The following is a 23092-nucleotide window of genomic DNA, read 5'->3' on the forward strand; positions in this document are numbered from 1 at the left end:
AAATCACCCCCGGACCTAATGTCCCTTTTCATTCACGATCGCTTACCTACTTTTTACCCTGTCATATCCGTTCATGTTTTCGTACGTGACTGCCAATAAAGCTCGTTTCTGTCACGAAAGTTGTGAATCAAAATATTGAGGCACGGGAATTTTGATCTCTCACACTTTGCAGCCTATAAAAAAAATATTTTGTTTCCCATATATCCATCAGTCTCCTTCATTTTTCGAACTGTTTGCATTCATTATACGCGTTCATATTTCGTCCATAACTCGATTGCAAATAAACAAAAAATACGTTAAGCTAAATGATTCTACTACTGGACATGTAAAAATGCGAAAATTCAAGTTCCTTGTTCAAATATACAGTTGTTCTTTTTTTAAAACTTTATCTTCGTTTAGGTGTTCCCTTATAAATTCTTAAATTCTTTGTTCAAATATATAGTTGTCTTTTTTATAGATTTCATTTCTTTTATAAAGTTGTTCTTTTTTCATCTTTAACTTCACTTAGTTGTATTTTTACACATTATTAAATTCTTTGTGCACATATCTAGTTGTTCTTTTTTCAAAGCTGTTACAGATGTACACTTTATCTACAACTGATAGTTTCGAATTAGAATGTTAATTCGGACTCGGGAACGGTTGCGAGTAGACAGAAAATAATTGATAGATCGAAACCGTATTTCTACGGATAGCGTATCTGGAAAATATCTTTACACTTCTGCAGAATCTTGATGATTGCACAAACAGGTAAATTCGTTTCACACATCTTAGATAGCCCATACCAGCACGCATTATGCATTTCACAGTGCATAAGTCCAGCAGCTGCTTGGAACGGACTGTGATGTCCCGTCGCGTTTCTTGGTTCTCGGTGAAAATTGCTCGATCGTCTTGCATAGATACAAATGTGCGTCAAGAATATACTAAAAACTGGAATTTTCTTGTAAAATCGTCGCGCCATACGAAAAACGTGAAAATAATTCGAACGGAATGGTTTTGTCGCCAAATGAATTCTTCGCTTTCTGAAAAAAAAACGGAAAATCAAGTCCGCTCTTTGATGTACCAAGTAAAAAGTGTTTGTTCAAGGTGCATTTGATTTAAAAAAACATTCGAAAGTCTTCGAATCATCATTTTATCAATCATTAACTTCATGTGACCAAAGAAATCATAATGCACCTTTATTAAACACGTAGAGGTACTTGCTTCTTTTAAATCAGAACGGGATTCTGGGATTGCGGCGACAGAATGTAAGGAAACGGTGCTATAAAACAAATTGCTTTATAAAAGACTGTGTCGCGTAGCAACATGTGTCAAATGTGGAGTTCCTGTCTTTATTGTAGATTGATATTTGGGATTTTGTAAGTTTGGAAATTTGAAATTTTGTGGATCCGGAGATTTGGAATTATGGAAAGTAGGAAATTTGAAAATTTGAAAATTTGAAAATTTGAAAATTTTGGGTTTAATCGTTTGAACATTTCGAAATTTAGGCATTAATGAGTCTGAAAATTTTGGGATTTAGCGATTTAGGAATTTTCAATATTGTAAAGTTGAAAATTTGAGAACTGAGAGATTTGTAAATTTGAGGATTTGGAAATTTGAGTAATTGGTGTTTGGAAATTGTAGCAATTTATGATTTAGGAGAATGCAAATTAGAAAATTCGGGAACATGAATATTGTGGAATTTCTGAATTAAGGGCATTTAGGGAATTTCTAAATGTGGAAAGAGGGTTCCGAGACTATGCCATTAAAAAGGATTTAAAAATTGAAAATTCAGAATTTTGAGAAATTAGTTACTACGAAATCTAGCAATTTTAGAATTTGAGAATTTGGAGATTTGAGAAGTTAGGAGGAAACGTAGAAATTTTTAAATTTCGAGTTTTGGGGATTTGAAAATCTCACAATTTGGTAATTTAACAATTTGGAGATTTAAAGATTAGGCGCATTTGAAATTTGGGGATTTAGAAATAAAAATATTTTTATATACTGGAATTTATAAATTTGTTGATTTAGATATTTTAAGATTTGAGGACAAGAAAATTATAGAATTTCGGAATTTTACGACTTGGAAATTAAAAAATTGAAACATTTAGTAAGCTAAACAAAATTTAAATTATTAATAAAATTCAAGTATTTGCAAATTGTAAAATATTTGATAATTTGGGGACTTAAAACTTAGAGAATATACTGATTCGTGCATCTGAACATTTTGAAATTTAAAAATTTGCAGTTTGGTTGTAAGAAACCAAAATTTATAAATTCATAAACTTAAGAAATAAAAATTTGTTTCACTCTCCGTGATATCCTGTATGATCATCTCTCCTTGGATCACGTTCATAAAAGTTTCATTTCAGTAAATTTAATTTAATATTTATTCTATTACAAGGTCTTAAATGTCTGAAAAATGGCGCATTTCGTTTCACGAAGCAGCCTGTATATCGCTACGAATTAATTCCACGAATGTTCTAGATCTCATAATGAGATGGCCTGGCAACGGTGAGTGATTCCGCTAGCGGTAGAATAAAACTAATAAGAATACGAAAGATCACAGTTATAGTTAACCGAATCCAGTAATTCCTTTCTCGAAGTAGGTACGATATCGACAAAATACAAGTAATTAACAACACGCAGAGAAAGCATGCGCATTACCGATGGCCGGTGGTACACTCTCATGGCTAATGGGCCAAGATATTAATTATGATTCATTCAGATAGTCATCAGATTAATGCACGCTGGCATAGGTTACCGTGGCGGACTCGCGCCAACTTGTTCGAGCATCGCCACAAGTGCATCCTAATGCCCTATGGTTGGTCTTTGTCTTTCTTTCTAGGCTTCTCATTTCCATATTACATACCTCGTTTCTCTTATTAATTTCATCTTACGACTCTCTACGCTCGCGATCCAACCTACACACCTCTCTATCTTCGAGTCCGTGGCTTGGATCGCCCTCTCTCACGATCTTGGTCTTTCCGTTCCTTTATCTTATTCCATCTCCATCTTTGTGCCGCTTTCTTTTCTCTCTCCGGAATCGTAACTCGATGTTACGTGTAAATATTATGGAAAGACCAAGAATACTTGGAGGGTTCTTCTATGGCACTCAAGGTTCTAAGCAAATTTCCAAGTAGCATAGCAAATACGCTACCGCCCGAGGCTCAGCGGATCCTTATACAAAGAGGTCCGTCAATCACGGCCAAAGGTCGTATGGTTCCCCGATTAAGGTAAATGTTCCACTGGTCAAACGATTAAGGAAGCAGTTACAATAATTGCATATTTTTTGTATTTAGACAACGTGAAATTATAACTAAACACGTTTGCCCGAAAGGGGAAATTTCTACCTTCAGATGAAGTAAGAATTTACATTGGTGAAAGGAATAGTTTTAATGAAATAATAATAGTATAACATTCACAGCCACAAAGTATTACTACTCACAATTAGTCATTAATTATTTTTGTTCAAATATTACTAGACAGTACATGCAAAGAATGAAAATATTTCACATACGTGTATAAGTTATTTCAGTTAGAAAACTAGCTCTTATTGTCTACAAAAGGGATATGTAGTTTTGTACTGTCAAATTGTCACGTTTTTAATGTTTCAAAATTTACTGTTCAATAAGATAAATGTCCCACTGGTCAAATGATTAAGAAAGCGGATAATTTTTGTATATTTACGTAGTGTAAAATTATAACTAACTACGTTCATTTAATTATATCTAAGAGGATACAATTTCTACATTCATATAAAATAACAAGAATCTATATTTGTAAAAGAAACAGTTTTAAATTAATTAAAATCTAAAAATGTCCATATGATCGAATAATAAAATTCATGGCATGTCTTAATTATTTATTATTATGGGATTTGTAGCGAAAAAATAGTAAAATATTCTCTAATATACATTGCGATGTCCATAACGTTCCTAAATTTTGGCAGAAAACTTCTATTTTCATAAATGAGGAAAATAGGGTAAAACTTGATAATACGAATTTCGCTTATAACTACTTCTCAAGATACCGAGTTCAAACTTGGTATATGATGTTGACTATTAGTCAATTATCGAGCGGTATATTACAAGGTAAAATTGGTGTAAGGGTACTTTCGACCATTATACCTGCTATACACTTTGGACTAGATGTTAAATTGTCCATGGTTTTTATTCGCGTGCATATTGATTTAATCAACACCCCTTAGCATAGGGTCGTAACCCTTATATTGCTTAGTAATAACGTGAAAACAAAACATTTTCGAATACTTAAAATACTTAGAGTATATGTTTTATTTCTATGTTGGTTGACGTAATTCTGCTCTAATTAATATAAGTTGTAAGTTTCGACTGATAGATAAATTTTGAATTCTTATGAGTGTAATTTCTTAAGCAGGGTCTCTTTGATTTTATCGGATATCTGCATTATTGTTTATTGTATTTAAATGTTAAAATATGGTTGGTTTTTTTAACTGAACTACCCAATGGTTTTAAATTGTATCGGTCCAAAAAATGCAACTGTTTTTTGTAACACTGTATTTATAGACGTTAGATGATCACTTATTTTTAAATCGAAACTAAAACAGAAAAATAATGAATTGTACATAAACTGTTTTACACAATGATTCTTTATCTCGACATTTCGATAAAATCTTAATAATTTTTATATTTTAATACAAGATATCTAAGGTCCGCTACATTAACAGATTCCACGAGTAACGATGAAGATAGAAATACAGTGTTCATTCTATATACGCAAAAATGTCCTTTCCGATATAAGCAAAAATGTTATCCCCACCACTGGGGGGAAGACCCCTCGAGACGCCCGAGGTTTGCTCTCCGGGAAATGTAACGTGACCCGGGACTTAGTGTATCCGTGAGACAAACCAATGCAAATATAAAACTTTTTTATTTTTAACTTTTTCGTTATCAAACTTTTACCAATTAATTTTTGACATTTTTCCGATTAAAATGAGACCAAACACGACGTAATTTGAGTTACATTTACTTGCAATATCTTATTAGAGTAAAATCATCGATGTACGCGTAACACTTGAAATTACAAGTAAATATGTCCCGAAGTATGTCGTGTTTGGTCTCATTTTAATGAGAAAAATGTTACAAATATGATGGAAAAAATTTCAACAAAAAAAAAAAAAAAAAAACAAAAATAAAAAAGTTTTATTCTTGCATTAGGAGTGTCCTTCTGGTAGGTCACTGTTTGTTTACATTCGGTCTACGCAAATGGTGACCGTGATATTTTTCTCTTCTGTCCTTTTCTACGTTCGGCAAAACCTCAGACCCGAAAGATTTGCGTATATAGAATATCCACTGTATTATAGCGTGGAAGGTATGAGAATAGAACGAAGAAAACATGAGAACGGTTATTTATACATTATAGGAGAAAAGAAAGAATATATTCATCAAATTGAGAAATTTTTGTTTGATCTCGTTTAAAAAGTGGAATATCCTTTTTGCAAGAGAGTTCAATTTAAACTATACTAATCGTAACAGTATATTAGCATTGCTGATCTGAAAGCGATTCATAATTTTATTAAATGCATGTTTATTTCTTCTCAGTATGCTATAAAATACATCTCAGAATTATTTTTCATCTTTTTATGGAATGTAAATACATTTTTACATAAAATTTTTTACTGCAAATAACGAAAAATATACATAGTATAATTTAGGACATCTATGACCTAAATTAGAGTACCAGTTTTCTAGATTAAGTCAATAACGTTATTTGAAAAATATCTTTCTTGTAACGGCCTAAATTGTTTTATGAGAAGTATATGTATAGAATGCTTCTATATTAAAATAAAGTAATTTCAAATTTCATGTAGTTAATTTTTTCAAATTGTTTCCCATGAAAACCTGGATTAAGTTCTCTAGAGCAGTACTTCTTTCACGGTACTTAAGAATATGACGTTGATGTCGTATCTTTTCGCTACTTTAACAGAATAAAATTATAGATATGCTCTATTGTTAGTGTTTCATTACTGATGGTATTTAATAACAGCTCTGTTATCATTTTACTATGATCATTAATGAGTGTTATAATAGAATTAATGAATGCTTAAAACCAAGCGAATGACAATGACTCATGGCCTGGCTTTTGAGTCATTTCTTATGACCATCATCCAGCAGCACTGAATTTTAGGATTACTTTACTCGTTAAAGTAATTAATTTATCTTATTCTGCTGAATTATTAATCTATCTATATTTAAGTTTATTTATTTATTTATACTTCTAATATTACCACACATAATGCAGTAATGATCATTGTCACTTCTTTTATATTCATTGTATCTGTTATCGTGAAAGACCGAAATTGGAGAATGTCGACATTCACCGGTGAATGTCAACACATACCAAATACGTCAGTGAAAAATCGAATATTTGATTACATTCTTGTACATTCGGACCCTCACCGATATATGTCGACAATCACGGTTAGGTTAGGTTAGGTGTATGTCGACATTTACCGGTGTAAGTCAGAAATAAGAGTATTTAGCAAATATTTCGGACATACACCAAGCGACTATGTGAATGTTAACATTCACCGGTGAAAGTCGACACAGTGGAGTCTGAGCGAGGCGAAGCGTAACTGACGCTGACCGAATAAAAGTTTTTGCAAACGTACTCCCGGTTTATCAAGAAAATATTCATTTTTTAAACAATCAGTGAGGGCGCTGCTGACAGCAAGACTTTAATAATAAATTAAATTCACTCAAAGCCGACATACAGTCGCTTCGATTCATCAGTCTAATTAAGACAAACAATATTGAATTTACTTATCTAGATAAATTTTTCTATTAACTAACAATTTTTTATTATCCCCTTTGTTCTTCCTCAGAGCTTCATTTTGATTTGATAAACTCAAGTCTCTCTTTAAATCCTCTTTGCCTTCTTATCAAGTCAAGACGCTCCCAAGATGGATATGAGAGTAGTTCAATGTCTTCGAGCCTTTCTGCTCTTGAAAGTGCGACATATGTCAAGCCAGGGGACATTTCTCCTTCACCAATATCGACTGATATTTTAGGCAGCGTTAAATCTTGATACGCCACTTCCTTAATTCCTCTGAAGAAAAAGCCGGGATACTAAAGATATTCGCCTAACTAATTAAACTGGTCCTTTCGACCTTCTCAGAACCTCAAATAGTCTAATGAGACGTTCACCAAGGAGAAAAGACCAGATTTCTGCTATTTCTAGTGAAAAGACCTCGTTCTAGGCTACAATTAAGTCTAACTCCTTTAATTTTTATCTGATTTTGCTCAATATTGAACTTAAAGTTGTTTTTATTTAGATCTTGAAATGTGTGAAGTTTCAAGGCTCTATCTATGATGGTTCTCGAGAAAAGTGCATTACATGAGTCGAAGTATAGACTTCGCTCGGCTTCGCCTCGCTCAGACAATTATTTAATTTTTTCGTAATTATTCTCTGATAACAATCGAATGTACATTTCTTTTTTAAATAATAATTTGTTAAAAAAAATAGTTGTTACTTAAATTAATCTCTGTCCTCCCCCTTCTTAATTAATATAAATAATTTTTGGAGGGTATTTTATAAAATGTAAATAATTAACTTTTAATATTAAAACGTTTGTCTATACTACTATTATTAAAAGATAATGTACGTTCTGAGGTTATTGTTTTATTAATAATTTCTCTCACAGTTAATTATTGAAAAGATATATCGTGGACATATATAACTTAGTCATTAATGAATTTATAACTTAAGTGGTTGAGAAGATCGTACGATTTGACTGCCTTTATGTAGAATGTATTTTTAAGATCTATTTTAGTCGATCAAGGATACAATTCTTTTATTATCAACGCTCTTGTTAATGAATTACTTGTGCGAGAAAGTAAAATCATGTAATATACCGTATCTCTGAATATATGAATTTTTATCTCTTGAATTTCTTCATGCAATGACGTTTAAATGGTTTCACATTTGTATACAGCGGATAGGTACAACCACAAACCCCTTGGGGTAAGAGTACCAAGTGCAATTATTATTGCACTCTAATGCACTCAGGCTCATTTTCTCATTACTGGTGCGGAACTCAAATAGTCGTTTCTTGCTATTCTTGCTCATTATTTACCAGTACTATATAAATCATTTTATTTTTAATTATTTACTAATATTAAATAATTCAGATAATTATTACTTATAAATAATTACAATGCTAATACAAATGTAATATAAATTCTGATAAATAAAAACGAATAATAAATAGTCTGTTTATAATAGCAAATTATATTTTACCATGTATATTCACGTTAAATGCAATAGAAACTTATATTTCATTTTTTAATATTATTTTATATAATACTAACATTTATCAAATGTTAAAAATTAAATTTTCTGAAAAACTTTCACAATGAAAGAGATATTTTGATACATTAAAAAAGAAACTTTCTATTAAAAATTGTATTCTTTTGCATTATACCTTTTACACGATATCATTGCTGAAATTCAGAAATACCCACATTTTTGAAAGCTTAAATTTTGGGTGTTTTTATATTTTCAAATCATTAAATTTCTATGTTTTCAAATTTTGACATTGCCAAATTTCAAAATTTCTAATTTTCTCATTTTCTAATTTGAAGAATTTGAAAATTTGATTCTTCCAAAGGTTTTGTACCCCTGATTACTGTAAATATGCTTATCAGTATCGATTTAACATTTCGTTGTGTACTTAATTTATCCATCACTGGTCTAGAGGAAATTTTGCGAATATAAACAACTCAAAATACAACCCTGGAATAAGTACATGAAATATATAAAATAAACGAATCGTTTTACGTGTGCATAGTTACATATTAAATTCCTTTTAGCAGAGAACTTTATTATATTTTTTAACTTTTTACACTCGAAGGTATTTTCATTGTTAGTAGATATCAATTCTAAAACTTTCTAGCTGAAAAATTTGATGAACACTTGTAAAGTCATTATTTTTCTACTATTAACTTCAGATTTATGGGTGTTTAATGACCAGTTATATTTAAAATGAAACTGAACTATAAAAATAAATAAATAATATATACAAAACAGTTTATATAATAATTCTTTACCTCGATGAAGATTAACAGACATTTTGATAAAAACGTAATAATTTTCGAAACTGAAAATAAAAAAGCCAATTTCCTACTTTACTATGTTTATACATCATGTGTACAAAATTTAGTAAAAAAAATTGGCTTCAGTTTAAATATACCTAACAATTATCTACTATAAATTGTATTAAACCGAATATCAGTGCAAAGAGTTGATAATTTTTAACAGCATCAACAGTATGTACACAAATGTGCAAATGTTATTATCGCTGCGGTATGTACACATTTCCATTACTTCAGACTATCTACAAAATATCGCCTGCAGTTTCTTTTGTATTATAATTTCTTCTTCTAGTCGAAACCTAACTGCAGAACAAACGGTCAGTAAGACTCACAGGTATCAACCATCAGGGGTTCGACAGGTATTTTACGGCTTTTCGTACAAAATATTTCGATACACATCAGTAAAAGGGTAAAAGTTAGTGGTCACAGTTTTGACAGGGAAAGAACCTCCCGCAGATTTCTATGGTAATTAAGTGGACATTTCTTGCGACTTACAATGGATTATCCTACGGGAGCTACTATTGTTCTTTTTGTACCTCAACCGAGCCAAAATTAGCGTCCATCGATTGTTTTGTGGTGCGACGTTAGAATATTTTGAAATCTACAACGCGACAAATTATACTAAAGAAATTTGTTCTTGAAAATATTCGACAGACGCGAGATTTACCATTTAATAATGTTATTGATACTTGATAATATATTCTAGAATAAAATATATGTGTTAAATGTTAAATATTCTGTTTAACTGGGTAAGGATTGAATAAATATTTTTAATTATTGTTTCAGTTTGTTTAGCCCCATAAATATTAATATCTATACAATGTGGAATTTTGTTAGTGTATAATATGGCCACCTACAGCGTACAAGGTTTAACATAAAGTTCCTAAAGTTACTGAATTAATTTTCAGATTCCACAAATATACTCATCGCAACGAATAAAAATACGGCGATACGTAAAAACCTAACATGTACCTGTAGAGTGAATTACATATGTCATATTTCATCTTAGCATATGGTAACACGTAGCAATTATAGGTGAGTGAGGTCAGTGTTAATAGGACAGTCGCGTGAGAGAAGAGTTCCAAAAATGATATGGTTCGCAAGCGGCGACACCGTGTTTTCTTGCATAATACATCACCACAATACGCACAGTACATCCTTCTTTTAGTCAAAGGTCCCGACAGTGGATATATACGTATTAATTTAGCCTGACTCATTACGTATTGAAAGTGCTGCGGACGTTCTGTACTGGATATTACATGTCTCCGACCGTCGTAATCACCGCCTTTACACACTTCTACTCTACAGGCAAGGTCGCTAGATCGTCTCGTGTGCTTCTGACTATTACGAAAACGAATTCCAAACAGAAATATAGGGTGTCTTAAATACTAATGTCGATTACATGCTTTTTGCGTGAAATTTTCGGTCATTATGTAGCATCCGATATTTCGGTGGTTTGGATTTTGTTGTTTGACTTGAATCGTTTATATACAGTAACTCTTTGTAATATTTGCACACTATGTTATTCTATCTATTACTATTCTATTTGTACATCATTATATCAACGTATTTATGTTTTTTATTATCCTGTATTTTTCTTAACGCTACTGCAAATTTTTTTTATTTGACTAAATTTCTATGTAATACATGATATTCTGAGTATAGAAGAAATAAGTAAACGATACAGTGAAAAAAAGGAAAATTTTACCGGGAAATCGCTTTTTTTTAAATGTCAACAAATGTATCGTAATATTTCTGTAGTTTGTGCATTGATTTATTTATGAACTATTATTTAAGTGAATCTCAGTGTAACTTCTTTATTACTGGAACATTTCCTAACAATTTCATCTTGACTTTAAATGTTTACAATTGGCACCTTTTACGGAGTTATAAGTAAATTTGTTGACATTGTATCATGGCGCGTGAAGTGCTTTATAGTGGTTGTTGGATTGTCGGATATACACCGAAATTTACAGTAGTATTAGGTTAGGTACAGTAGTAACGATTAGTATATTTGTTTTCCAAATATATGGGTAGAAAATATGTCATATCTGGGTACATGTAATTAACCTTCAAAAAGTTTAATGACTTTTTTATATTTATGGAGACACAAATGTTCAAAAACGTGGATAATATTAAATCTGAGCAAGAAAATTAAAAATATTTTGGCATTTAGTTCCATTTATTTGTGGAAATTGATTTAATTAATTATTGATGTAATGGAAAAAACTCGTTTCTTTATTTATTCAATGAATCGAAGATTTGTACTAAATTGTGAAAAATTCAAATTTAATTGTTAATATTTGCGATATTCTTTTAAGTACTTTAAAACTTTTTTCATGTTATACTAAATAATATTATACTTTTGTTTATAGCAAATAAGAAAGCGGATTAGTTTGTCATGTTCGTATTTTACCTATTAATCAAAATTTAGTTATTATTTTTCTGTTTCGAACTTGTTTCATAAGGAAGAAATTATCAATCTTTTTGCTTTGTTAATTTAATGGTTTAGATTTTTATTTTAATTAATCCAGTTAATATTTTTCAAGTTTATATACTGTAAAACTATTATCTTATTATGAATCTAACTAAATATAGCACTTTAGGATGTTACAACATCTTAATATCAATGTGTGGTTTTTTCCTTAAAGTTCGTTACACAAAAACCGTAAAATAATTTTAAGAAAAGAAATACGCCGACTTCGAAATGCACTAAAAAGTATAAAATAATTTCTATTTCCTAATGAAGTAATTTCTATTTCATTCAATCATACAATTACGTAACAGATATGAATGAAACCTATTTACTCGTTAGGTAGTATATTAAATACATTTTAGTCTTTTCGGAGGCGGCGCATATCTCGAAAACTAAACCTTTCCGCGAAATTTGTATATGAACAAAATTGTTCAGAATCATGTCCGTGATAAGATATTAAAAGCGCATTAAAATCGAGAAAAGTTTATTTCAAAAGTTGCCGTTTTTTTTGCAATAACAATACATTGCAATTAAAAAATGAAATTTTTTTTCATTTCAGAATCTACCAGATGCAAAAGGTTTTGTTCCGATCGGCTAGGCGTAATCGGTGAGCATACATAGAAAAAAAAAAAAATATACTGATCGAATTGAGTAACCTCCGCCTTTTTCGAAGTCGGTTAAAAACTAAATTTATCAATTTCCACAAATTTGCTGAATTTGTATCAGCATTCTGTATACAAAAAATGTGAATGAAATTTTCTCAATTTGATATTATCATTAAAATTTAATAGCGATTCCAATAAAAATAAAGTTTACTTTTCAAACAAGTCTCTAACCAAATTATTTTTTACTAGCCTATAAATTGTTTTATAAGCGAAGATTGGAAATAAAAAACACTGTTATCATCGTTTAAAAAAGAAATACTTTCTTAAACTTTCTGAAATAAAGTGATTGATTTTCTTAAAATTTTGTTACTAGAAATCATAGTGAAATGTTTTTTTATTCTTTCATTCTCTCGCTACTATGTGGATTAAAGCAAACATTGATATTAGAAGCGGCAACCAGTTAAAATGATTTTAGCTTTCACATTTTATATTACAAAATTTTATTGCCATGTTTTTATTAAAATGTTTGTTATACTTTGTAAAGATAAATTAGAGTTGTATGTGCTAGTTAACGCTCCAGTATTTATTTATTTTTTTACTTAATTTCAATTTGGAAGTATGCATTTAATGGCGATAGTTTCAGCATCAAACTAGGTAAGTAATCACACAAGTAGCCAGGTAAATAGCTTGCCACGTGTATGTCCGTGTCAAAAAATAAGAAGATGAATTATCAAATCTTTTTTGATGTAATGTATATAATTTATAACATAAATCACAGGTTTCATATTGTAAAACATTATATTTCATATTAGGTTTCATATTTTCAACTTAACAACAAGTGTGCATTGAAGTGGTGTGAATATTGTTGTCATGCAAAACTTTGAATGTTTACGTTTATTTGATGAAGAACAGAAATTCCAACGATTTGACAACCGTGATATCAAGAATAAAAATAAAGATATCCACATGTGGTACAACAAATGTCTTGAATGCCATCTCGTACAAAAGAATATAATGTTCGTTGTTGTTCACGAATCCTGGCAAACATAAAAGTAAATGCAGAACTTCGAACGATATATGCAAAGTAGGTGCAGCAATATTCATTATACGTGAATGTATAATTTAAATTTTAAAAAAACATTTCATTTAATTGTTGTACTTATCTTTTGACTGCCGACTTTATTTTCTTGCTCTACTCTTGTTTGATTAAATCTTACATGTTCAGGGTATTAGCGTTATTTAAATGTAGAGATTTGGAAAGTTCGGAAATTATTTTGAAGATTTGGGAACTTAAAGACTTGAAAATCTGAAAATTTGGAAATTAGAGATTTAGGCATTGGGAAATGGGGAAATTAGGGATTTAGGGATTGCCTGACAAATTCGATCTTTCAGAAATTTCCAAAATTTTTAACTTCCTAATATCAGATAATCATCAATGCATCATACGTCTTACATGCCTTATATTACATAAGGTTTTACCTTAAATAAAAAAAGGAACATAATGAAACACTTTCGTCCTACTTTATCAAAATTTTCTACAAAGTACGAATATCAAACAGAAGAAATAAAATTGTAGTACCATACTCATTACATAATTATTTACCTTGAATTAATAATGTATATGAGATGTATGTACCTGAAGAAGACCTTCGTCCACTACCAGATTCCAACATTCTGAATTAACTTGATATTGTTGTTCGAAGCTTTGTGGATGAGATTTAAAGACAAACTGCTGCACGTCATTCATGTGTACACTTCTTCTTGCGATTAAAAAACCATTCGTTCGTTGGACAGTTTTTTATTTTCAAGCTTTCAGGTCGTTTTCAGAGGATTCTGACCGTAAGAAAAACAAGAATCGGAACGATATCCATTGCGTTGAGATATTCTTCTTCAAGGCTTTTACATCATTTCACGCAACCATGATTGATAGCGTGTTAAATATCGTGGAATCAGTGTTCACGTAACACGAAGATTATCAGGATCGAGTCATGGGTACACAAATCAACGGCAAACACTTCAGAATAATTTTCACTCTTTGAAAAACGTAAACAAACGGTGAAGGAGCATATTGCGGAAGAATAATAAAGAAGAATGCATAGTCTTTTTTCTTCGGATGCAACTGGTAGCATTTAACGTAATACGTTATAACCGGTCATTGAGATTACAATTGCTCGATTGATAAATTTGAACATTTTATTTGGTATATTATGAAATTGATATATTATTAATTCTGTTTAAAATTAAGTTTGGTTATACATTTGTGGTGTCGACATCGGTGAGGCTATTTTTTGTCGGTGGTTTTGGATGATTTGAGAATTTGGAAGTATGGGTATTTGGAAATTTCGAATTTGGAAATTGAGCAATTGGGAATTTTGAAATTTAATATTTGGCAATTTATGAGTTTAACAACTTAGGAATTTGAGAATTTGAGGATGTGGAGATTAGAATATCCCCAAAATTAGATTTGGGGATTTGGAGGTTTAGAAGGTTGGACCTTCGGAAATTTGACAATAAGCTTATTACTTTAGAAACTTATGAGTTTTGGATATTAAGAATTTGAAAATTTGAAAATACGACAATTTTTCAATTTGTGGAATTCGAAGATTTGGGAATTTGAGAACTTGGGAGCATGAAGAATTTGAGAGATTTAGCAATTAAGAAATTTATAAATTTAGAGATATGAGAATTTTTGAATTTATAATTTTGTAATTTTGTAAATTCGTGAATTTGTGAATTTGTAAGTTTGTGAAATTCGTGAATTTGCGATTTTGCGAATTTGAGAGTTGGTAAATTTGAAAGTTTGTGAAGTTGAGAATTTCGAAATTTAGGAATTAGGTCTTTGAATTTGAGAATTTTTAAATTGAAAAAGTAGGAATTTGGAAAGTTTAGATATATGAAATATTCAAATTTGAGAATTATTAAATTAATGAATTTTCAAATTTAAAAATTTCATAACTTGGAAATTTATAAAATTTTTAATTTGAAATTTTGAAATTTTGAAATTTTGAAATGTAGACATTTTTAAACTTAGATATCTAACAACCTATACATCCAGAAATTTAAATATTTACAAACTTCAATTATATAAAAATCAGAAATTTTCAAGTTTAGAATTTCGGTAATTAAGAAGAAATTTCGAAATCAGGCAATTTGAAATATGAAAATTTAGAAATTTAAAGAATTAGAAATTTAGAAAGGTGAAAATCTAGAAATTTAGAAATACATAAAATCCCTAACAAATTCTCCATTAAAATCCAAAATATTTCTTTTCCGAATGCAAACACCAGTAACATCCAAAACTACTTGGTAAAAAAGCCTAAGCATTCTTCCATCAATAAAATTCTATCTACATAATAAAAAAATCACAACACTTCAACGAACCCTTCGTGTGCTATCGTTTGTGCACATCCAAAAATATGTCACTATAAAATAATACGACCACTAAACAGGATCTTAAAGTTTACTATCTAATTATCCAGTTAATGAATTCAGAAACGTAATAAAAACGAACTTCATACAAAAGAACGTTACACGCACACACTGTCAATTTGCCAAAATTATTTATCACTAGAAGGGTGAAATCATACATTCGATAAATTCCAGTCAATCAGTGGTACCATCGCACTGTTCATTTTTTTTTTTTTTGATCACAGAAACACGTTTCACGCGATTAGGCGAGATTAACGGTACGAGGCTTATCAGTGACGGCAATTTTCTCTTTGCGTTTATCTCGAACCGCGTGTCGTCCACGAGTGTTAGCCACGAACGCGTTGCCAGGAGTACAACGCGATCATAATCGTACTCCGCAAGGATTATGGTAGGGGTCTGAGACTTCTCCGATTGGCGGAACTTTTCAGGTGTATTTCACCACGTGTATGCAAGCACGCTCTATGCACGTATGCATTGCGTCACGTCTATGTCTCCGTGGCCGTCGAGGACTATCTCGGTAGGTCATTGTCACGATCATTCTCTCGTTTAACGACGTCACTTCTCCAACACACGATTCTTGCTCGGACTGTCAACTGAAAAATCTCTAACAAGAACTTCCTAAGTGGTCGACTCAGAAATAGAGCTCAACAAACAGAATTTGCTTGAGCGTGATCTGATTAATCATCAGAGATGGAGTACACGGATTTGTGTTTGTAATCGATAATTACTGATTGAATTCATTTTTGTCTCTGTGGCCGTCGAGGACTATTTCGGTAGGTCATTGTCACTATCATTTTCGCGTTTAACAATGTCACTTCACGAACACATGATTCTTGCTCTATCAATTGAAAAATCTCTAACAAGATCTTCCTAAGTAGCAAATTTAGAAATGGAATTTAAACAGATCTTGCTTGAGAACTAGTGAATGATCAGGGATTATGAGTAGACGCTGTCTAGTTATATCTAGACACCGAATTAATGATTTGATAATGAGAAAACAGGTGCGCTAAATGAATTTGCATTTTCTTCTATAGATTGATTTATTCAATCTTTTATGTGACATTTATTGAGGCTCGGCGTTTGTAACAAATAATGTTAAATTTGTAATATTCTAGAAATTTCGAAATTTAGAAGCTTAAGAACTCAATACTTTAGGTAATTTCGAAAGTTAGAGATGTAGTAATTCAAGAATTTGGAAATTTATATATATAAAAAATTTCAAATTTGTAATTAGGAATTCGAAAGTTTGTAAATTTCAGAGTCGCAGATTTTTAAATTTTCAAATTTGAAAACAGAATTTAAAAACTTAGAAATTTGAAAATTCGGAAGTTGAGAAATTTAGAAATACTGAAGTATTAATTTTACTAATTTAATATTTTAGAAAGTGATACGCTTAGAATTCTCTATATTTAAAAATTAGGAATTAAAAAATTTTGTACCTTGAAATTTGAATATTTGAAAGTTATACAAATTTCCAAACTTAACAAGCTATTTAGTTACATATTAAAATGTAAAATTTCAGTATTTAAATAAATTAGTATGACAAATGCTGACATGATAGAATGCTAAATACTTACAAAAGTAGTAAAAGTGTAGATGTATTCAGAGAGTTCAGAAAATATATACATTTTGAGAAATGTCCTAAAACTATGCATGACAGAATACATATAAACGTAACAATATTACTTTTTATTACATTACTTTTTCCATTCTTTTTGACGTTTTTGCAAAATCCATACGGACTTTAGAAATTTTTAAACATTCTACTTTAAATGAGGTACTTTATAGTTCTAGACAACAGTTTAACATTGTATTTATACAATTTATACAGTAATTTACACAGTTTATAGCTGCCCCATAAGTGTTACTTCCAGATTTCAGAAACCTTTTTCATATTTACATGTTATTATGAATTTCTCTCTCTATACGGATTTAAGAGTAGATAATCAATTATATGTATAAATAATATTTTACATAAATTTATAGTAGGATTTTCAAAATTCAATAGTTAACTAAACTTGAAAATTTTATAATTTATAAATGGCAAAACATTTTGATTTCTCAAATCTCTAAACTCTCAAAGCTTCAAATTCTCAAATTCTATAACAACAAATACTATTGACCATTATACAACATTCATATTAATGAAACGACGTAATAAACGTACAGGATAAAAACATTTTACAGTGGTTATGCGAGTTTATGTCTATATTTAACATTAAACCTACCGGTACATAATAAACCTTGATCTTTAAATTCAAATTAAAATAGAAAAAAAATAATGGCAGGATAAAACTTTTAATAGTGCATACATTAATTCTTTACCCTGAAATCAATTAACATCTATCTCAAGAAGAGTATCTTAAAAAATTCTATAATTTAAAATGAAAAACTTGAGGACTGGTTATTTGACCGGTTTAATAATTTCATTGTTAAAGGCTTATACTAGTAGGTGTATTCGAGGTGAATTCTATTGTGCATTTAAAGTTTAAAACTGTTAAACAAACTACAAACATATAAGTAAAACAAGAGTGATATAGAAATTTTAATCAGTTGAGTGTGTTTGGCAGATGTGGCACATTTGTGAGATGTGACAGAATATTGTGTCATCACGACTATATCCGTCACGCGTAAAATTTTGTTACAATCTGATATTTAAATTGTAATTTTGGCGAAAACTAAATTATATTCGTAAATTGTAATATGTTTAAAATATTTAGAGGTCAACACGAAATGAAATACACAAATAAAAAGTGTAAATGATTTGAGATGGATTCATAAATATTTGAGAGCTAACTTGTCATCGCTTGATTATCGCGACACACACTGGTGCACGCTTTGCAAAAAGATCGCCACAGTTAACTGGTTAAAATCGTTCCGTTTAAACGTGTCTGAAACCATTGAAAACGATAGCAAACACGATTATTGTTAATTTCACGACGATTAACGTTAATAACGAGCAAGTATTGTCGGGCGCGACGAGTTATAGAGCTTTTAACATGATTTTAGTCCATTCTAAGTGATCAAAAATGATAAAAAACGATATCAAACGCAATCTTTTATCGATTCGGTGACGATCGTCATCGAAAAGTTGCTGTAATCAAATCGCCGTCAAAAGCTATGTGAAGAAAGAGTGTCCCACGAATTTATCCTAAAAATTTCATGTCAAAAGACCCACAATTGCGGTCTGCAGTATAGTACAGACAAACAAACGAATAAGTGCAGAAATCTAGATTTAAATCTAGAGATTTGCAAAGTTCGAAAATTACCTTGGAGATTTGGGAATTTAAAAACTTGAATACATCAGAAAATTTCGAAATTAGAGATTTGGGGATTGGGAAATGTAGAAATTTGGAAATTTGGAAATTTGGAAATTTAGAAATTTAGAAATTTAGAAATTTAGAAATTTAGAAATTTAGAAATTTAGAAATTTAGAAATTTAGAAATTTAGAAATTTAGAAATTTAGAAATTTAGAAATTTATATACAGAAAGATTTTTGTCGTCAGATCACCGCCAAAATCTATATGAAAAAAAAGTGTCTCACAGTCTACCCTCAAAATTTCATGTCAAAAGATCCACAATTGCGGTTTGTGGCATAGTACAGATAAACAAACGAATAAGTGCGAGTCATGTTATCCCAAGAGACGCATTACGTTCGGGAATAACTGTATAGTTTTCTCGACCAGTATATATGCAAATTCGTAATAATATAATTCATTATTATGCAAAAGTTCGTTAAAATCTGAGTTAGTTAATTAAGGAGTTTTCCTTGTAAGCTGCGATATTCAGAGAAATGTTTATTTTGCCAACTCGTTGGACGATGACTTCGAGTTGCCTTCTCAATGCGGCAAACGTTTGTTGCATTAAGCGATGCTATCTCGGACACTATACTTACACAGCTTATGTGTGTCAGTAGGCTTAAAGAAATGTGGTAGAAGTTGGAAAATATAGTGCAACCTCAATTACCCAAACAACTGTTTCTCCTTCTGAGCACCCGATGCAATATTCCTCTTTTAAACGACATTTTATGCCACTAGTTTTTTTATTTGATTAATCTGAAAACTTTTTATAGAACTAGTTTGGAAAATATCTCGAGTAAGTGTTGGTCCCGAACAGCGTGTTGAGACAATCATCGTTTTTTATACAGTTTCATTTTGAAGAAAATTGAATTTAAACATTTTACAAAAACATTTCTAATTATTAGTATTTAGTGGTACTAATAATTAGATTTATTTGTTTAATAACATTCACTAATCCTAAAAATTAAAAAATAGTCGTATTTGTTATTTCTTGTGCCGTGAATAATTTTTGCAAATATTTCAAAATTGTTCAAATTTAGTTTTTTATAAAACTGATGTTGAATATAACATATTTTATTATATATTAACAATTACATAATTTTCATTTATTACTTAAGCAATTATATATTTTTCATTTATTTTTTTATGTAGACTCGCTCCCTTTTCAATTGAATCACTAGACCAAAAGCAGTATGTATAGAGTATACTAACAAAATATTTACTATGAAGTTATTGAAACATTTATACAATTGATAACACTAATTTCAAAATTTGATAAATGTAGATTTAGATCGTATAATATCAATTTTCATATCAATGTCAGCTTTCTGATGGATTATGAAGACTATGGGTGAAAGATTGGGTTAATAAAGCACCTTAAACGGAGCAACGAGCCAAGGCTATATTCAATAATCATTGCTCTTAAAATATAAGTTGCATTTAAGATTCATTAAAATTGATTAATATCTAGAAATTGTATCTTTTTGTAAAATTTGTATTTTAGATATTTGTGCATCGATTGATCAACTTGTAAATTTCAAAATTTGAAAAATTGAGAATTTGTTAATTTGTAAATTTGTAAACTTGCAGATTTGTATATTTATACATTTGTAAATTTATAAATTTGAGTATTAGGAATCAGAAATTTTGAGATTTTGAATCTAGGAATTTGAGAATTTGCGAATTTTAAAATCAGAAATTTGGAAACTTGAAAACTAGAAAAATTTGCAAATTTATTAATTTTGAAATTTGAGAACTTGTGAATATAAAATTTTGGAAATTCGAAAATTTGTAAATAATATATCATAAAAATATAGAAGAATAATATCGCTAATAATAAAGCCTTTCCACCGAAACACTGAAGTAATTGATAATTTCCACCGTTTTAATTACAATCATAAATGAAATGAAAGTCATACCGATTAATATTTCTGTAATATACCGTGTTTATCAAAATGACAAAGATAATTATTCAAATAACAAAGACCAAGGATTACTTATTCATTAATTCTTTTGCATTAATCAGTGATACCGACACTACTTCTAGTACGTAAATAAATAAACTATTTGAAATTAAAAAATTTTAAAATAGTTTTTTTACTCTGTTTAAATCAAAAATGCAAATGAAACATATTCTATTTTAATAATATTGCATTAATCATTTACCAGAATTTTGCATTAATTTATATGCTCAAACGAGCAACAACGCTGATAAAATATTAATTACATTCGGTATAAAAACATTCCGCCCTCAAATAATATATCTTCCACATAAAATTAAATAAATAAACATGGTAAATGATGTTTAGTTATATATATGTATATACAGGGTGACTCACCACATTTAGCCATCTAGATTTACGTCATTATTATTATTTATAGCAAACAATGTTTTAGGTGAAGTTGAATGGTTTTGAGAGGGACGTATGCTGGTGGTATATTTTTTTGTAGGTGGACGTGTAAAGGACATACATATGAAGGTCATTAATGGGTCATTCCACGCCAAATCGATCACTTTTGGAAGTTACCATCTCCGATTTTGCTCTAATCGAAATATGTTATAGTCCATGTGAAATTAGGGGGGGGGGGGGGGGTTTAAGTCATCATTTTGCCGGTTTCGAATTTGTTAATAAATGACAGGTCGTTAAAATTTGCAATTTTTGCCCGTTTTGGCGAAAATGGGGTCCACTTGGGAATTTTTTTCTCAGAAACTACTGAACCGATTTAGCTAACTTTTTTTTTGTTTTATTCGTGAAGGTTTGGGCTATTTTAAAATATTTTTTTTAACTTTGTCAATTTGTTATAAAATGTTGAAAAATTTAAACAATTTCTTTTTTTGCGTTTTTCTTAATGGGGGGCGTAAAGGGTTAAAATTTAAAAAAAATATGGTCATATTCTTTGAAGTTTGCCCTTTAAAATGAGCCCTTCAGAACGATGGAGCCTCGAAAATTGACGACTCTACAAGCTGGAAACGGACGCGGGGTACCCCCATTTCACATAGGCGAGTCGCGCGTTCAGCTATTATGATCGGTTGTTTTATATCACTGGCCTCAAAACTATACAAGAAGACTTCGTACGCGATTAAATGACTGTGTTGGTACCTTGAAAAGTCTATTGGTAATATGTTAAACTTAATTCTGAAGTAATATCATTGTGATCTGTTTGTTCGGTCATCAGTTTGAAAATGTTAAAATCGTAAAAGTTGTTAGGTTCTAGATAACATGACTAACAGATCAGCTACGACATGTAAAAGCAAACGAAATTATATTAATTCAACTTATCATTTTAATAATTTCGATGTTTCTGCAGAATGGCAATCTTTTACAATAAGTCATGGTAAAGGATAGTATTGGAGGATAGCATTCAAAGACTTGCAATGCGTGCTAGCCTACAAAGACCGTTAAAAAATCAAATTCACAATCCTACAGTTTCATTTGAATGGGCACAATCATCTTTATCAAACATAGCATTTAATTATGTAATATAAAATGAATATATTAAACAGGCTGATTGCTTAAAAACTCATTTTTTAACGACTTTATGAATAACAGGCAATGGAAGTTTGCAAAGTTTTGTGCCATTATCAAATAAACAAATGCTACGTAAAACTTGTCCGTACAATAATGATAGCCCAGTGTTTATTGTAATAAAATAGTTGTCATTACATTTTCCTGCTACAATTCCTAAGACTACCCCACATGATGGTGCACTCCATACTTTTGATCATAATTTCTCTTATCCCATCCCGATTGAAGAAAACAATCTTATTTTGCAGTTTCCATCGAGTATTCATGCCTTTTTGTAGAACATAAATAATAAATGTAGGAACTAATATCTATAAATCAAATTACGATTAAAAAATGTGTCATTGACCAAGAGTGGTTACTAATACACTTTTCAAGGTACCAACAGAGTCATTTAATCGCGTACGAAGTCTTCTTGTATAGTTTTGAGGCCAGTGATATAAAACAACCGATCATAATAGCTGAACGCGCGACTCGCCTATGTGAAATGGGGGTACCCCGCGTCCGTTTCCAGCTTGTAGAGTCGCCAATTTTCGAGGCTCCATCGTTCTGAAGGGCTCATTTTAAAGGGCAAACTTCAAAGAATATGACCATATTTTTTTTAAATTTTAACCCTTTACGCCCCTCATTAAGAAAAACGCAAAAAAA

General features: G+C 30.3%; 1 protein-coding gene and 1 long non-coding RNA gene across 6 annotated transcripts in view; both read right to left on the reverse strand.

The window, feature by feature from the left end:
• The window catches only part of cnc (NFE2 like bZIP transcription factor cap-n-collar), a 281683-nt gene that overhangs the window by 62461 nt on the left and 196130 nt on the right, over nucleotides 1-23092 (reverse strand). The gene's annotated exons all lie outside the window — the stretch shown is intronic.
• Nucleotides 12964-16553, reverse strand: LOC143265167 (uncharacterized). The gene is made up of 3 exons (XR_013039369.1): nucleotides 15573-16553; nucleotides 13828-14224; nucleotides 12964-13670 (listed from the first exon to the last, which is right to left on the reverse strand). It is a non-coding gene; the product is annotated as an uncharacterized LOC143265167 (long non-coding RNA).

Source organism: Megachile rotundata, chromosome 9 (genome assembly GCF_050947335.1).
Source record: "Megachile rotundata isolate GNS110a chromosome 9, iyMegRotu1, whole genome shotgun sequence".
NCBI lineage: Eukaryota > Metazoa > Arthropoda > Insecta > Hymenoptera > Megachilidae > Megachile > Megachile rotundata.